This window comes from Trachypithecus francoisi, unplaced genomic scaffold (assembly GCF_009764315.1).
Source record: "Trachypithecus francoisi isolate TF-2019V2 unplaced genomic scaffold, Tfra_2.0 Lachesis_group17, whole genome shotgun sequence".
Lineage (NCBI taxonomy): Eukaryota > Metazoa > Chordata > Mammalia > Primates > Cercopithecidae > Trachypithecus > Trachypithecus francoisi.
Window position 1 is genome coordinate 40,764,954 of NW_022681462.1, and position 16,158 is coordinate 40,781,111.

Sequence of the window (16,158 nt, forward strand, 5' to 3'; positions counted from 1 at the left end):
TCTTTACTTGCACATACCAGGGATTCTGCAACAAATCTCTCTGGGCTTTCCTCAGACTCACTGAAATTTTCTTCTTATTTTCAGTTACTGGCTCCCCATCATGTGATTTCTTGTAGTTGAAGTTCCTCAGAACTCATCCTTGAATCCTCTTCTCCTTTATACTGTTTCTCTGGGTAACACTATTTGTTTCTTGAACAGGTGTATGTGGATGTATTAGATCATGCTGCTAATAAAGACTTACCCAAGACTGGGTAATTTATAAAGGAAAGAGGTTTAATGGACTCACAGTTCCACATGGCTAGGGAGGCCTCACAATCATGGCATAAGGCAAAGGAAGAGCAAAGGCACATCTTACATGGCAATAGGCAAGAGAGTTTGTGCAGGGGAACTCCCATTTATAAAACCATCAGCTCTCGTGAGACTTATTCACTACCACAAGAATACATGGGGGAAACTGTCCCCATGATTCAGTTATCTCCACCGGGTCCCGCCTTTGACATATTATTACAATTCAAGGTGAGATTTGGATAGAACCACAGCCAAGCCGTATCAGTTGACAATTTTATTCCTGGCCCAGAACCCTCCTCTGAACTCCAGATATGCATTTGTAGCTACCAATGTGGATGGTCTCTGAACTTGGAAATTGAATACATCCTAAGTAGAATGCTTGATCCTTCCACAACCAGCCCATTCCCACACTCAGTTATCTCCATCTCAGTTACAACAGAAACCTAGGAGTGATCCTTGATTTCTCCTTTTGCTGAAGTCCTACAACCAACCTATGAACAAGCCTGTCTCTAAAGCAGACTACCTCCAAAATATGTCTTGAATCTACCCATTGTCTTCAACTTCCTTGTCACCCACCACTGAATGCCAGACCACCACCAAGGCTCATCTGAATCTGGATCCACCTCCTGCCTGGTGCCCTTCATCTACTGCTGCACCCATTAAATTCATTCTCCATGAGACAGCCAAGGTTATCTCTACCAGTGGAAATCTTAACCATGCCAGTCCAATGTTTAGACCCCTTCAACGTTTCCATTTGCACTTGGAAGAAAATGCAAAGTCCTTACCATCATTTACAGGCTTGCCTGGATGGTCTGGTCCTGGCCTCCAATCCCTCTTCCAGATAACTCTTTCTTTCCATCACTACCTTCAGTTATTCCAATCTTTCAGCTCTTTGAACATGCCAAGTTCTTCACAGTCCCAGGACCTTTGCATATGCTATGTTCACGCACAGTCTTTTACCTGTATTAGTTTATTCTCATATTTTCCCTTTCTAGCTCCTTCAAGTCACCTTCCTATATGTGACTTTTTGGTCACCATGTCTAAAGTAATCTTCTTCCTTTACCTCTTGTGTCAGCTTTTGACTGTTTCCTTCAAAGGGTTTGTAATCATGTTATTTATTTGCCTTTATCTTTCTTTCCTTCCCTCATTACCTTGATTGCAGGAAAGTGATAGTTTTCTAGTTTACCATTGTATTCCCAGTCCCTAGCACTGTGTCTGTGTTTAATAATTTTTGTTGAATTAATAATTAATAAATCAAAAACTGAATAAATGGATAAATGAAGAACTGACTTCCTTCCCAGACAGTCCACCTTCTTTAACAAGACTAATCTCACTCAGAAAAAAATCTGTCTTCCTGTTCCTCAATCTTGATGTCGTAGAGAATGAAGGGACTCCCAGGTCCACACAAGTCCTTCAGTTTGTGAGGGCAGCTGTCACGGCCCCCTTTAGCCTCCCCTTTCCCATTGACATAAATCCCCAAAGGAAGAACAGTTCTTTCTTCCTCATGTTTCCTTCTATTAAATACCTGGCTTTCTTCCTGCCCTCATTCACCTCAGACAAGTGAAAAGAAACCCATACATCCTGCTGCACACCTATTGTCCTGCTGTCATTACTGATATCATCCCTTCCCCTCTGAAAAGTGACACCTTATATGTAAATTATATGGTCATACCACTTATGAGAAACTAAGAGTGTGTGGCCCAACTGCTCTCTACCTACTTTCCATTGAAAACCAATAGAATTGAAGAAAGTTTTCATTTTGCTCTGTTCCATCATGATTCACCCTTGTTCTCCTTCTCCTACTCCCTCCTTCTTCTTCTCCCTCCTTCTCCTCCTCCTCCTCTCCTCCTCCTCCTCTTCCTCGTCTTCCTCCTCCTCCTCCCCCTCCTCCTCCCCCTCCTCCTCCTCCTCCCCCTCCTCCTCTCCTCCTCCTCCTCCTTCTTCTTCTTCTTCTTCTTCTTCTTCTTCTCTTCTCTTCTTCTTCCTCTTCTTCTTCATGTGTGGCCCAACTGTTCTCTACCTACTTTCCACTGAAAGCCAACAGAATTGAAGAAAGCTTTCATTTTGCTCTGTTCCCTTACGATTCACTACTACTATTCTTCTTCTTCTTCTCCTTCTCCTCCTTCTCCTTCTCCTTCTCCTTCTCCTTCCTCCTTCTTCTTCTTCTTCTTCTTCTTCTTTTTCTTCCCCTTCTCCTCCTCCTCCTCCTCCTCCATTTCCTTCTCCGTCTCCTTCTCCATCTTTCTCCTTCTCCTCCTCCTGCTCCTTCATGCGTGGTCCTACTGCTTCTACCTACTTTCCATTGAAAGCCAATAGAATTGAAGACAGTTTTCATTTTGATCTGTTCTATCATGATTCACTCTTCTTCCTCTTCTTCTTCTTCTTTTTCTTCTTCTTCTTCTTTTTCTTCTTCTTCTTCTCTTTTTCTTCTTCTTCTTTTTCTTCTTCTTCTTCTCCTTCTTCTTCTTCTTCTTCTTCTTCTTCTCCTCCTCCTCCTCCTCCTCCTCCTCCTCCTCCTCCATCTCCTTCTCCATCTCCTCCTCTATCTTTCTCCTTCTCCTCCTCCTGCTCCTTCATGTGTGGCCCGATTGCTCTCTACTTACTTTCCATTGAAAGCCAATAGAATTGAAGAAAGTTTTCATTTTGATCTGTTCTATCATGATTCACTCTTCTTCTTCTCCTCCTCCTTCCTTCTCTTTCTCTTTTTCTTCTTCTTCTTCTTCTTCTTCTTCTTCTTCTCTCCTCTCCTTCTCCTTCTCCTTCTTCTTGTTCTTCTTGTTCTTCTCCTCCAAGAGACAGAGTCCTGCTATGTTACCCCAGCTGGTCTCAAGCTCCTGAACTCAAGCAATGTTCCCAGCTCAGCCTGAGAGTGCTGAGAGTACAGGCAAAACCCACTATGCCCAGCCAGGATTTATACTTTTATGAGAACCATCTTCCCTGTAGTTCTGACTATGACATGCGTGACTGCAATTCTCATGGTCTCATTCTGTGCTTTATTCATTTGCAGAAAGAATCCCCAATTAATATCAGCTTTATCAACAATAAATGTATCAATAAACAGAAAAAGTCTTTGTCTTACTTCTTAATTGGTTCATAACTCAAGTGGGAGAGAGGGATTACCCCTACTACCCCTCCCCTCAAACACTGACAATTAACGTGGCAAAAAACAATTCTTTATCTACTGCCAAGGTCATTGTTATCAATGGATGCTTCCTAATCCAGACAGGACTAATAGTGGGGTTCAGTCTGAAATGATGACTAAGCCCAAGTGGCATAGCAGTGCTGGTGAAGGAAGATGACTCGTTAATAGGGGTAGCAATGCATACTTGAGTCACTCATCAAAAATATGATGTGCACTGTCTGCCATCAGGATCCATCTGGGAAGGTCCTATGCCTGACTATCACATTGTCCTAGCCACATCAGCCTAAAATCAACAGGAACAACTCTGTAGTCCAACAGAGTCAGATTTATTGAATTACTGCAGTAAGAGAGACTGTCCATCAGGTTCCTGAGCCAAACCAAGGAAGACAGTGATTATAGGATTGGGGGTAAAAGTAATATTTAGGCAAAATTTAAAGGAAGCAATGTTTAGATGGGCTCAAAGCAAAAAGTGCTGTATGGAGAGAGGTCTACATTAGGTCAGAATTGTAAAGAGGATCTAGGGTCTGTGTTCTGCGAAACTGCAAAGTTAAGATACATGTAGGAGGTTGTGACCAGAAACCTTTTATCTGAAGTTCTGTTCACAGGCTGGAGATTGAGGCTGCTTCTCTGTGTCAACATGATTTATATTATTCAGGCAAAACTGGGATGCTTCATTCTTGTTCATACAACTTGAAAAGTCAAATGTCCAATTGTCCATGGTCGTAAAGAACAAAGTCTCTTAGTGATAAAAAAAAAAAAAAAAATAGCCACTCAAAGAAGAGGAATGTTATGATACTATAGCTGCAGCATATTATTGGGAGAGATATTATTGCTTGTTAATTTGCGGTGGGCTTTATCTGTGCCTTGTTATTCCAGCCTCATGTTTTTACTTTCTAAACACAGTGTATCCAGTGGGGAGCACAGAGCAGGGTCCCACCAACTCACCATCCAACAAGAAGCAGCTGTCCCTTTGATTCCAGCACAAGCAAAGACCCTTGTCAATGGCCAGGACAAGGCCAAAGACCCAGCAGTGAGCTTGGGATCAGAGCAGCTTCCAGCATGAGCTGGTCCAAGGAGTCCAGACACCAGTGTGGATCGGGGTCTCCATATTCCAGTGGACATGTGGTTTCTCTAATAGCCCCTGTGCTCCTTTAGCCAAAGAAGCATGTGAAGGCTTCTCTCTTTTGAAAGCTGCTTCCTGTTGAGGCTTTGGGTGGGGAAATATCAATGGTAGCACAGGTCAGACTGCTTAGAGACACTCAAGGAAAGAAGGTAAGGGAAATCCCCAGACAGTAAAAATAAAGAAATGGAATTACATCAACATTTTGAGGGACTCTCCCAAGTCGGGTTCCTGGATGCTGTTCCATCTGAACATGAGCACTCCCTGAGGTCAAGAGTACACCTCCTAGAGCTGAACAAAGTTGGCTCCACCTAACAAACCTCTGTACCTCAGAGCCCAGGGCAGGCCACCACTGTGGGCATCCTGGTCCCTAATGATAGAATCAAATTCCCTCTTTCAGAAGTCCAGAAGAGAGAGGCATCTTTCTGAAGCCTGAAGCATTAACTCCCAGCTTTTCCCAGTGCCCTTTTCCCAATTCCCAGTGCCTGGAAATGAAGAGAGGTTCAGTGGCAGACACTTGTGATTACTATTGCCTACAATGTATAAGGTTTATATTCAGCACCTGTGAGTCCAAACTTTGGAGTTGCCCGCTTCTAGCTATATGGATTCAGTCAAGTCTCTTCACAGCTCTGAGTCCCCGATTTCCCTCCTATAAAATGAAATAATTTTCAGGGTAGATATTGTGGTTAAGAAGTATAATATGCTCAGCACATTATTCATTCAGCAGAAAAAATGCACATAGACCAAGTACATTAGTGTCACACTACCTCTGTCTTGAAATTCATTTGCATCTCTCCACTCTCTTGCTTTTTCTCTTGGATACTGAGTTCTCTCGGGCCCTAGATCACTCTGGCCTTTCCCCAACATATTTTTTCTTTCCAAACTTTAATTTTATTATAGGCTATCTGAATTCTTGATGACCTTGGTCCCTCTTCAGCCTACCAGTCCCCTAAAAATCACCTTTCCTGGAATTATCAACATACAGAAAAACATAAAAGCTGTTCTCAGGGAGCTTCCTAGGCTCAGAAGCTTTGTCCCACACAGCCTGCTTCTGAAACCCTTCTTGAAGGAAGCACTCAAAATGCAGAGGAATAAATCCAGGATGATTATTCAAAAGATTCAGTAGGTAAGCTTGAAGACATATTAATAATTTGGTAAGGTTTAATGTTGTTTTTAAGATGACCAAAAAGATTCAATTGCTCAAACCCTACGTTTTAAAAAAGATAGATTTGGCCAGGTGCGGTGGCTCATGCCTGTAATCCCAGCACTTTGGGAGTCTGAGGCAGGTGGATCATGAGGTCAGGAGATCAAGACCATCCTGGCTAACACAGTGAAACCTTGTCTCCACTAAAAATACAATAAAATTAGTTAGGCATGGTGGCGGGCACCTGTAGTCCCAGCTACTTGAGAGGCTGAGGCAGGAGTATGGCGTGAACCCGGGAGGTGGAGCTTGCAGTGAGCCAAGACGGCCCTACTGCACTCCAGCCTGTGCGACAGAGCGAGACTCCATCTCAAAAAAAAAAAAGATTTGATGACAGCAAACAATAAGAATTTCTCTCTTTCTTGATGACACCATGGGAGAAAGTTAGCAGATGACAAGTTGAAATAAGATAGTTCCAACAACTAAAACAAATAGTGAATTAAGACTTAAAAATATGGGGGGGCGGAGCAAGATGGCCGAATAGGAACAGCTCCAGTCTCCAACTGCCAGCGCGAGCGACAGAAGACCGGTGATTTCTGCGTTTTCAACTGAGGTACTGGGGTCATCTCACTAGGGAGTGCCGGACAATCGGTGCTGGTCAGCTGCTGCAGCCTGACCAGCAAGAGCTGAAGCAGGGCGAGGCATCACCTCACCTGGAAGCACAAGGGGGAAGGAAATCCGTTTTCCTAGCCAGGGGAACTGAGACACACAACACCTGGAAAATCGGGTAACTCCCACCCCAATACTGCGCTTTAAGGAAACAGGCACACCAGGAGAATATATCCCACACCTGGCCAGGAGGGTCCCACGCCCAGGGAGCCTTCCTCACTGCTAACTCAGCAGTCTGCCGCGATCTATCCGCAAGGCAGCAGCGAGGCTGGGGGAGGGGCACCCGCCATTGCTGAGGCTTAAGTAGGTAAACAAAGCCGCTGGGAAGCTCGAACTGGGTGGAGCTCACAGCAGCTCAAGGAAGCCTGCCTGTCTCTGTAAACTCCACCTGTGGGGACAGCGCACAGCTGAAGTCCAATAGGGGAAGCAGCGGGGGCGGTGCAGACGCGAACGACTCTGTCTGGCAGCTTTGGGGAGAGCCGTGGATCTCCCAACGCGGAGGTTGAGATCCGAGAACGGACAGACTGCCTGCTCAGGTGGGTCTCTGACACCTGAGTAGCCTAACTGGGAGACATCCCCCACTAGGGGCAGTCTGACACCCCACACCTCACAGGGTGGAGTCACCCCTGAGAGGAAACTTCCAAAGGAAGAATCAGACAGGTACACTCGCTGTTCAGCAATATTCTATCTTCGGCAACCTCTGCTGCTGATACCCAGGCAAACAGGGTCTGGAGTGGACCTCAAGCAATCCCAACAGACCAAAAGACAGTCCTTCTGACCGTCAGATGGAAAACTATCAAACAGGAAGGACACCTATACCAAAACCCCCAGTACGTCACCATCACCAAAGACCAGAGACAGATAAAACCACAAAGATGGGGAAGAAGCAGGGCAGAAAAGCTGGAAATCAAAAAATAAAAGCGCATCTCCCCCTGCAAAGGAGCGCAGCCCATCGCCAGCAATGGATCAAAGCTGGTCAGAGAATGACTTTGACGAGATGAGAGAAGAAGCCTTCAGTCCATCAAACTTCTCAGAGCTAAAGGAGGAATTACGTACCAGCGCAAAGAAACTAAAAATCTTGAAAAAAGAGTGGAAGAATTGACAGCTAGACTAATTAATGCAGAGAAGATCATAAATGAAATGACAGAGATGAAAACCATGACACGAGAAATATGTGACAAATGCACAAGCTTCAGTAACCGACTCGATCAACTGGAAGAAAGAGTATCAGCGATTGAGGATCAAATGAATGAAATGAAGCGAGAAGAGAAACCAAAAGAAAAAAGAAAAAAAGAAATGAACAAAGCCTGCAAGAAGTATGGGATTATGTAAAAAGACCAAATCTACGTCTGATCGGGGTGCCTGAAAGTGAGGGGGAAAATGGAACCAAGTTGGAAAACACTCTTCAGGATATCATCCAGGAGAACTTCCCCAACCTAGTAGGGCAGGCCAACATTCAAATTCAGGAAATACAGAGAACGCCACAAAGATACTCCTCCAGAAGAGCAACTCTAAGACACATAATTGCCAGATTCACCAAAGTTGAAATGAAGGAAAAAATCTTAAGGGCAGCCAGAGAGAAAGGTCGGGTTACCCACAAAGGGAAGCCCATCAGACTAACAGCAGATCTCTCGGCAGAAACTCTACAAGCCAGAAGAGAGTGGGGACCAATATTCAACGTTCTTAAAGAAAAGAATTTCAACCCAGAATTTCATATCCAGCCAAACTAAGTTTCATCAGTGAAGGAGAAATAAAATCCTTTACAGATAAGCAAATGCTTAGAGATTTTGTCACCACCAGGCCTGCCTTACAAGAGACCCTGAAGGAAGCACTAAACATGGAAAGGAACAACCACTACCAGTCATTGCAAAAACATGCCAAAATGTAAAGACCATCGAGGCTAGGAAGAAACTGCATCAACTAACGAGCAAAATAACCAGTTAATATCATAATGACAGGATCAAGTTCACACATAACAATATTAACTTAAATGTAAATGGACTAAATGCTCCAATTAAAAGACACAGACTGGCAAACTGGATAAAGAGTCAAGACCCATCAGTCTGCTGTATTCAGGAGACCCATCTCACATGCAGAGACATACATAGGCTCAAAATAAAGGGATGGAGGAAGATCTACCAAGCAAATGGAGAACAAAAAAAAGCAGGGGTTGCAATCCTAGTCTCTGATAAAACAGACTTTAAACCATCAAAGATCAAAGAGACAAAGAAGGCCATTACATAATGGTAAAGGGATCAATTCAAAGGAAGAGCTAACTCTCCTAAATATATATGCACCCAATACAGGAGCACCCAGATTCATAAAGCAAGTCCTTAGAGACTTACAAAGAGACTGAGACTCCCATACAATAATAATGGGAGACTTCAACACTCCACTGTCAACATTAGACAGATCAACGAGACAGAAAGTTAACAAGGATATCCAGGAATTGAACTCATCTCTGCACCAAGCGGACCTAATAGACATCTATAGAACACTCCACCCCAAATAAACAGAATATACATTCTTCTCAGCACCACATCGCACTTATTCCAAAACTGACCACATAATTGGAAGTCAAGCACTCCTCAGCAAATGTCAAAGAATAGAAATTATAACAAACTGTTTCTCAGACCACAGTGCAATCAAACTAGAACTCAGGACTAAGAAACTCAATCAAAACCGCTCAACTACATGGAAACGGAACAACCTGCTCCTGAATGACTACTGGGTACATAACGAAATGAAAGCAGAAATAAAGATGTTCTTTGAAACCAATGAGAACAAGATACAACATACCAGAATCTCTGGGACACATTGAAAGCAGTGTGTAGAGGAATTTATAGCACTAAATGCCCACAAGAGAAAGCAGGAAAGATCTAAAATGACACTCTAACATCACAATTAAAAGAACACGAGAGGCAAGAGCAAACACATTCAAAAGCTAGCAGAAGGCAAGAAATAACTAAGATCAGAGCAGAACTGAAGGAGATAGAGACACACAAAAAACCCTCCAAAAAATCAATGAATCCAGGAGTTGGTTTTTTGAAAAGATCAACAAAATTGACAGACCGCTAGCAAGACTAATAAGGAAGAAAAGAGAGAGGAATCAAATAGACCCAATAAAAAATGATAAAGGGGATATCACTGCTGACCCCACAGAAATACAAACAACCATCAGAGAATACTATAAATGCCTCTATGCAAATCAACTAGAAAATCTAGAAGAAATGGATAATTTCCTGGACACTTACACTCTCCCAAGACTAAACCAGGAAGAAGTTGAATCCCTGAATAGACCAATAGCAGGCTCTGAAATTGAGGCAACAATTAATAGCCTACCACCAAAAAAAGTCCAGGACCAGATGGATTCACAGCTGAATTCTACCAGAGGTACAAGGAGGAGCTGGTACCATTCCTTCTGAAACTATTCCAATCAATAGAAAAAGAGGGAATCCTCCCGAACTCATTTTAGGAGGCCAACATCATCCTGATACCAAAGCCTGGCAGAGACACAACAAAAAAAGAGAATTTTAGACCAATATCCCTGATGAACATCAATGCAAAAATTCTCAATAAAATACTGGCAAACCGGACTCAGCAGCACATCAAAAAGCTTATCCACCACGATCAAGTGGGCTTCATCCCTGGGATGCAAGGCTGGTTCAACATTCACAAATCAATAAACGTAATCCAGCATATAAACAGAACCAAAGACAAGAACCACATGATTATCTTAATAGATGCAGAAAAGGCTTTTGACAAAATTCAACAGCCCTTCATGCTAAAAACGCTCAATAAATTCGGTATTGATGGAATGTACCTCAAAATAATAAGAGCTATTTATGACAAACCCACAGCTAATATCATACTGAATGGGCAAAAAACTGAAAAATTCCCTTTGAAAACTGGCATAAGACAGGGATGCCCTCTCTCACCACTCCTATTCAACATAGTGTTGGAAGTTCTGGCTAGGGCAATCAGGCAAGAGAAAGAAATCAAGGGTATCCAGTTAGGAAAAGAAGAAGCCAAATTGTCCCTGTTTGCAGATGACATGATTGTATATTTAGAAAACCCCATCGTCTCAGCCCCAAATCTCCTTAAGCTGATAAGCAACTTCAGCAAAGTCTCAGGATACAAAATTAATGTGCAAAAATCACAAGCATTCTTATACACCAGTAACAGACAAGCAGAGAGCCAAATCAGGAATGAACTTCCATTCACAATTGCTTCAAAGAGAATAAAATACCTAGGAATCCAGCTTACAAGGGATGTAAGGACCTCTTCAAGGAGAACTACAAACCACTGCTCAGTGAAATAAAAGAGGACACAAACAAATGAAGAACATTCCATGCTCATGGATAGGAAGAATCAATATCGTGAAAACGGCCATACTGCCCAAGGTTATTTATAGATTCAATGCCATCCCCATCAAGCTACCATGACTTTCTTCACAGAATTGGAAAAAACTGCTTTAAAGTTCATATGGAACCAAAAAAGAGCCCGCATTGCCAAGACAATCCTAAGTCAAAAGGACAAAGCTGGAGGCGTCACGCTACCTGACTTCAAACTATACTACAAGGCTACAGTAACCAAAACAGCATGGTACTGGTACCACAACAGAGATATAGACCAATGGAACAGAACAGAGTCCTCAGAAATAATACCACACATCTACAGCCATCTGATCTTTGACAAACCTGAGAGAAACAAGAAATGGGGAAAGGATTCCCTATTTAATAAATGGTGCTGGGAAAATTGGCTAGCCATAAGTAGAAAGCTGAAACTGGATCCTTTCCTTACCCCTTATACGAAGATTAATTCCAGATGGATTAGAGACTTAAATGTTAGACCTAATACCATAAAAACCCTAGAAGAAAATCTAGGTAGTACCATTCAGGACATAGGCATGGGCAAGGACTTCATGTCTAAAACACCAAAAGCAATGGCAGCAAAAGCCAAAATTGACAAATGGGATCTAATTAAACTAAAGAGCTTCTGCACAGCAAAAGAAACTACCATCAGAGTTAACAGGCAACCTACAGAATGGGAGAAAATTTTTGCAACATACTCATCTGACAAAGGGCTAATATCCAGAATCTACAAAGAACTCAAACAAATATACAAGAAAAAAACAAACAACCCCATCAAAAAGTGGGCAAAGGATATGAACAGACATTTCTCAAAAGAAGACATCCATACAGCCAACAGACACATGAAAAATGCCATCATCACTCGCCATCAGAGAAATGCAAATCAAAACCACAATGAGATACCATCTCACACCAGTTAGAATGGCAATCATAAAAAGTCAGGAAACAACAGGTGTTGGAGAGGATGTGGAGAATTAGGAACACTTTTACACTGTTGGTGGGATTGTAAACTAGTTCAACCATTATGGAAAACAGTATGGCGATTCCTCAGGGATCTAGAACTAGATGTACCATATGACCCAGCCATCCCACTACTGGGTATATACCCAAAGGATTATAAATTATTCTACTACAAAGACACATGCACACGTATGTTTATTGCAGCACTATTCACAATAGCAAAGACTTGGAATCAACCCCAATGTCCATCTGTGACAGACTGGATTAAGAAAATGTGGCATATATACACCATGGAATACTATGCAGCCATTAAAAAGGATGAGTTTGCGTCCTTTGTAGGGACATGGATGCAGCTGGAAACCATCATTCTTAGCAAACTATCACAAGAACAGAAAACCAAACACCGCATGTTCTCACTCATAGGTGGGAACTGAACAATGAGATCACTTGGACTCGGGAAGGGGAACATCACATGCTGGGGCCTATCATGGGGAGGGGGGAGGGGGGAGGGATTGCATTGGGGAGTTATACATGATATAAATGATGAATTGATGGGTGCTGACGAGTTGATGAGTGCAGCACACCAACATGGCCTAAGTATACATATGTAACAAACCTGCACGTTATGCACATGTACCCTAGAACTTAAAGTATAATTAAAAAAAAAAAGAAGAAGACTTAAAAATATGTAATAACTTTCTGCAAACCAACAATAAAAAGGAAAGATATGATAGCATCAAGAGAAGAAAATGGGCAAATGCAATGAACAAGCAATTCACAAAGCAGAAACTCAAGTGGTTAATCTGATCCTGAAACCATGTTGGATAGCAAAGTTTCAGATACTGTGGCATATATTTCACTACATCAAACTGAAAAAATAACGAGTTCACCTAAAAATCAAATTAATACCCTGTATATCACCAAAACACTCCTGTACTATAATGACATGTCATGTCATATATCACAATTTCTGCACTAAAAAACTAAACTAATTACTTAACAAGTAAGAACTCACTAGTGGGTATGTGTAGATTGCAGCAATACTCCAAAGTATATCAGATTCAACTACAGAAGAAAATAAAAAGCAAAATAAAACAGGACAAACAGAAAAAGACAGAAAAGATGTCATGTTTAATTCTGTATACCAATGATCAAAATAAAGGTGAATGGGCCAAATTCAATAAAAAGACAAAGACTATCAGATGACTTGTTAAACCAAACATGCACACAGGTCTAGCTATATGCTGTTGATAAGAGGTAAGTGTAAAGGAAAATAATCCAAACAGGTTGAAAATGTAGGAATTGATGAAGATATATGTCAAGCAAATGTTAACACACAAAAAAAGCAGCTGACAATATCATGTTACATTGACTCTAAAATGCCATGGATTGTTAAGATGTACAATTATTTTATGTACTACCAAAAAAATTGCTCAATTACAATACAATACTTTCTTAGAATCATATACATAAATGGAGCTGTTTTAAGGACATATATTTATAATCTAGTATTCTTTTCATTCACAGAAAGGTAAATATAAATGAGATTAGTCAATTAAAGTATTCCTAAAATTTCTTACTTTTTTTTTTTTTTTTTTTTTTGGAGGCAGAATCTCACTCTGTTACCCAGGCTGGAGTGCAACGGTGTAATCTCGGCTCTCACTGCAACCTCCGCCCCCCGGGTTCAATCAATTCTCCTGCGTCACCCTCTTGAGTAGATGGGATTATAGGCATGCACTACCATGCCCAGCTAATTTTTGTATTTTTAGTTGAGGTGGGGTTTCACCGTGTTGGCTCGGCTGGTTTCGAACTCCTGACCTCTGGTGATCCACCCACCTTGGCCTCCCAAGTGCTGGAGTTACAGGCATGAGCCACTGTACCCAGCCCTAAAACTTCTTACATTTTGAATGTAATTCTGCTTAATCACTTCTGACTCAGAATCACTAATGTTTGTTTCCGATAAAACTCTCCTGTGCCAACGAGAGTACTGATGATACAACATTTCTTAATTTATAAACTCTTATCTCCAGACATCATTCCAAGCTGCTGACCTCCATTCAGCAACTTTTGATGCTGTTGCTTTTTTAATTTATAGGATGCGTCAATAGAAGGTTCATCACCAGCAACCAGGATCATATTCCTTCAATGAATGGTTTTTCTTGATGATGTACTGAATGAAATATCAGATGAGGAACATTTGTCCAACCATGGCATTGGAAAAACCAACTGCATTTGCAAATGCATAGGCAACAACCACTATGTCATGACTGCCACTTGGCTGATAATATAGTAAGATGCCATCCATTGTAGTAACATACATCTAGGTTTCAGAGATGTTAAAATGAAAAAAAAAAAAATGTGTTTTCAGGTGGTGAAGTAACGGTATGCACGGCCAACAAAGAAGTTAAGAAAAACAATAATGGTTCAAAGATGAATATTTCATTGGGATAAAAGGTATGAAACAAGAAGAAGATATGGCATACATGAACCTTTAGGTACCAAAAAACTTAGGATTAAAGTAATCTAAGCAAATGGTATAAAATAATAACATTATTTGATTAAAAATACAGTCATAGTAAGGTAATTTAATACTCCCTGTAAACAACTGATAGATCAAGCAAAAAAAAAGTAAGAATTAAAAATATGAAGAGTACATAGTTAACAAAATTCAACTTATAAATATATAAATACTATATGTTATATTGTATGTACCTATTAATCTTAAAATATTAAAATACATAATATACAAATATGTAATTCTATGTAATATTATATGTTCATATTATGAAATATAGATAAATAAAATTGTATATTTATATATGTCTAAATTTATACCTGGAGATCAGTGTTAATTTTTCTTAGGTTTGCATGGAAAACTTATTTTTAGTGCATGAAGTCACAAAGGAAATATCAAAAAACGATCAAAGTTGATGTAAGGCCATTCCATCTAACCATAGGCAATAATAAACACAGACGATTCTAAGGTAGCCCCCAAATAATCCAACCACTTGGGAATTTAGAAATTATATATCTAATCCACATTTTAAAGGAAAATAATAACCAAAACAGATTGAAGTTAAAATAAAGACAATGAAAACACTGTATCAACATTATAGGATGTGTCCTGATATCTCTTTGAGATCCTGATTTTAATTCTTTGGGATGTCTAATGAGAAGTGAGATTTCTGGGTCATATGGTAGTTCTACTTTTAATTTTTTGAGGAACCTTTATACTGTTTTCTATAGTGACTGCACTATTTCAAATTTCTACCCAAAGTGTACGAGTGTTCCAATTTCTCCACATCCTCACAAACACATTGGTTTTTCTGGTAATAGCCATTCTAACAGGTGATATCTCACTGTGCTTTCAATTTGTATTTCCCTGATTATTAGTAAATGCTGAACATCTTTCCATATACCTGTTGGCCATTTGTACGTCTTGGAAAAATGTCCATTCAAGTCCTTTGCCCATTTTTAATCAGATGTTTGTTTGTTTTTTTGTTTGCCATTGAGTTGTGTGACTTCCTTACATATTTTGGATATTAACTTCTTGTCAGATACATGGTTTCCAAATATTTTCTTTCATTTCATAGGTTGCCTTTTCACTCTGTTGATTGTTTCTTTGGCTGTGCATAAGTTCTTCAGTTTGACATCGTCTCACTTGTCTACTATCACTTTTGTTCCTTGTGCTTTGGTGTCATATCCAAGAAATCTTGCCTAGATTCATGTTATGAAACTTTTTCCCTATGTATTCTTCCAGGAGTTTGGGCTGTTTCTGGTCTTACATTAAAATCTTTAATTTATTCTGCACTCTCATGTTCATTGCAGCATTATGTACAATAGCCAAATTATAAAAACAACTTAAATGCCCATTTATGGATAAATGGACAAAGAAAATGTGGCATATGCACACAATGGAATATTATTCAACCTTTAAAAAGAAGAAAATCCAGCCATTTGGGACAATATGGAAAAAACTGGAGTATATCATGCTACGTGAAATGAGTCAGTCACAAAAGGACAAATACTGCATGATTCCATTTACAGATAAGATATCTGAAATGGTCAAATTCATAGAAACAGAGAATAAAATGGTGGTTTCCAGGGACTCGGGAAGGAGAAATGAAGGGATGCTCTTCAATGCATATAATCTTCATTTAAGCAAGAGAAATAAGTTCTAGAGTTCTGTACAAGAGTATGCCTATAGTATACTTTATTAACAATATTGTACATTTAAAAATTTATTAGGCAGGTATATCTCATATTAAGCCATAATACAAATAATTGTAGGATGTATCTCAAGGCACACTAAGAGAAAATGCAATGTTTTATTCATTTATAAGAAAATAAAGGAGAATAAAAACGAGTAGACATAAATTTCTAAAGTAGTTGAATTGCTTCTTCCAGAAAACATCCAGGCAACATCAAAGATGGCCAGATTCCTCCCCAGCCCTGAGTTTAGGTG